Here is a 3,081-nt window from a genome sequence, read left to right on the forward strand (position 1 = left end):
TTTTTTTTCCTATTCGAGAGGTTGCTTTTTCATTTTGCTGATTGTTACCTTTGATATGCCGAACAATTTCTAGTTTGATATAGTCTTACTTGTCTATGTTGCTGTTAATTGCTTGTGCTTTTGATGTGATATCCTGGAAACCATTGCCTAGACCGGTATCATGAAACCTTCCCCCCGTGTTTCACAAATGCTTTTTTAATGTAAGTATGTCCCAGATATTGCATCGGATATATATATACACACTTTAAAAAAAAAAATCTGAGATGGACACAGAGAGGGAGGGAAACTGTAAGAGACTCTTAACTATAAAGAAAACAATGAGGATTACCAGAGGGGAGGTGGGCAGAGAATGGAGTAACTGGCTGATGGACGTGAAAGGAGGCACATGATGGAATGAGCACTGGGTATTTATGGAATCGATGAATCACTGAATTCTACCCTGAAACTAAGAGTACAGTATATGTTAGCTTAATTGAATTTAAATAAAGAGTAAAAATAAATAAATAAATAAAATCTGACATTCAAATTTAATTGAGGATCCTATGGAAAAAATAGGGGACTATATAGTATGCAAATTATTTTCTAACTCCTAACTCTGAACTTGATGTCTGAAGGCAGTTTTTATAGGTAAATTTGCTCTTCGAGTTAGAAAATGTATTAGAGGCATGCAGTCTGTTCTCAGAATCTTTCTCCAGGAGCAAGGAAAGCGTCCTCTGTTCTCAGAACTGTCTTCTTCTGAGTAGGATAGGATCTCCTACTGAAGTCTGTCTTTGTGTCTGAACTGTGCCTGAAATTTTTCCTGCAAAAATATTGAAATAGCACTCCTGACAGTGTGTTTTCCCAATTAAAGTGACAAGATATTTTGCTTATAGCACATTATGTACGAAGACTGTCTCTACTAGGGCTTCTGTGTTCATCATAGGGACCGATTCTCTGGATGGAAAATGCAGATACACATTTAAAAGGTCAAGTGCAGGGAGGGAGGGGGGTGGATGCAGCTTTCCCTTTTGAATTATTTTTTCTTTTTCCCAAAGGCTAGACTATCAAATTTTAGCAGATGACTGTGGTTTTGAATGGCTAAAGTTTCTACTTTTTTTTTTTTTTAGTATACCAGATGACTGTTCAGCATTTATATAATAGCCACCAGAAAACACATGGAGCACAATGGTCCCCACTGAATCATAGATGTGAACTTGTGTCTAGTCTGATAGTGTGATACGTTTGCACACGGAACATACTTGAGCTCAGGCTCAGCCACGTTTCGTTAAACTCTTGTCACTTAGGCAAATACTTGCGAATGAGAAATGAGTGTTATGAAGATTATGAGTTGTTTGTAAATACAGCATTATCACAGCAAGACCTAGTTCACATAACTCACACCAATATTGGTGACTTAGGAGTGGAGGCAGTATAGTTTAGCTAAAGAATTGTAGTCGTCAGTCCTGTCCTGGATATGCCCCTTTTGAAAATGGGATTAAGGCAAAATTCTCAATTAGTAACTAATATTTCCAAACATTTGGTTTAGTTACATTAATAACTAATATTTCCAAACATTTATTTTTAAAACTTCATTTTAGAACATTTAGTGTCCAAAAATTTAGTTTTGTGCAAATATGAGTTAGCAGTAACTCGAGAGTAGTTTTGGAAACCAAATTTATAATACAACTTATTTTATACATCATATTTTTCCTGAATCACAGATCACAATAGTATAATATGCATCAGCAACTTATATGTGTACTTAATATATCTATATTTAATACATGTATCTAAATGCATATACAGAAATATTTTATCATACTCTAATGTACTCAGCACCTCACAGGCATGAATTTTTTCATGCACATCTTGAAATTCAGACTAGGTTTAACAGACCTTTGCACAGAATAACAAATTTACATATGTTTGTTTATATATACACATATATATGTATATATAAATTTAACTTAGCATATGTATATGTTATATGTTATATATATTTATAAGGACTCATATAGCATATATGTATGTATATATATTTGACATTAAAACAGGGAATATAATATAATCTTTCCATTAGTGCTTTAAGGAACAGAAAAAAAAATTATTCACAAGTCTCCATTCCCAGTCTCCTTGATTTGCAGATTTTTTTGTTTTACATTTTAATAAAAATATATTGGACCAAACATAATTTTTTATCAGTTGCTGTTTTGAAAATACTTTGTTTATGAACAACAAAAACATACTTGGAAGGAATTTTATTAGGTTTCTGACAGTGTTGATTCATATTTACCTTTTCAGTGTTTGAAGAAATCAACTCTACCTTCAGATCAGATTTAGTAATAAATTGCTTTATGTTATTATTTATGAATAATCCAGTCCTTCTAATTCTGTGGTAGGAGAACTGTCAAATCTTGGATTCCTGACAAATGAACAATTTACTTCTCTCTCTCTTTGTGTTAAAGATACATGAATGGATTTTCATGAAAGTCAGTTATTTCTTGCAAACCCTTGCAGTGACTGTAAAGAAGTATATCCAGTTGAGAACTTTCTTCCTTTAAGCCTTTAAAAACATTTTTTAAAAGATTTTACTTATTTATTTGATAGAGAGAGATAGCAAGAGAGGGAACGCAAGCAAGGGGAGTGGGAGAGGAGAAAGCAGGCTCCCCGCTGAGCAGACAGCCTGATGCGGGGCTCGATCCCAGGACCCTGAGATCATGACCTGAGCCTAAGGCAGAGGCTTAACCCACTGAGCCACCCAGGATCCCCCTGCCCCCTTTTTAAAAAAAAACAACAACTGACCTGGAAACGGTTATATTTGTTAACCTACAAGGCTTCCTGTTTCAAGTTCTGGGCTCTTCTTTCTTTTGCATAGGTGTCCTTAGTGTCAGCATTGTTCTCGTCTACGTTCTGGTCAGACAGAGATACTGTAATTTGTCTTGTAATTCTGGCTGGCTGTAATATAAAAATCTAAGAAATACCCAACATATCACCTGATGGAAATGATAAGGATAAAATTGTGTTTAGATATTTCATGTAGTGACTCAAAATGACAAGCCCTAAAATTTTCCACTCATAGTGTTCTTTTTACTAGGTGAGTGA

The sequence above is a fragment of the Meles meles genome, chromosome 2 (assembly GCF_922984935.1).
Source record: "Meles meles chromosome 2, mMelMel3.1 paternal haplotype, whole genome shotgun sequence".
In the NCBI taxonomy this organism is placed as follows: Eukaryota; Metazoa; Chordata; class Mammalia; order Carnivora; family Mustelidae; genus Meles; species Meles meles.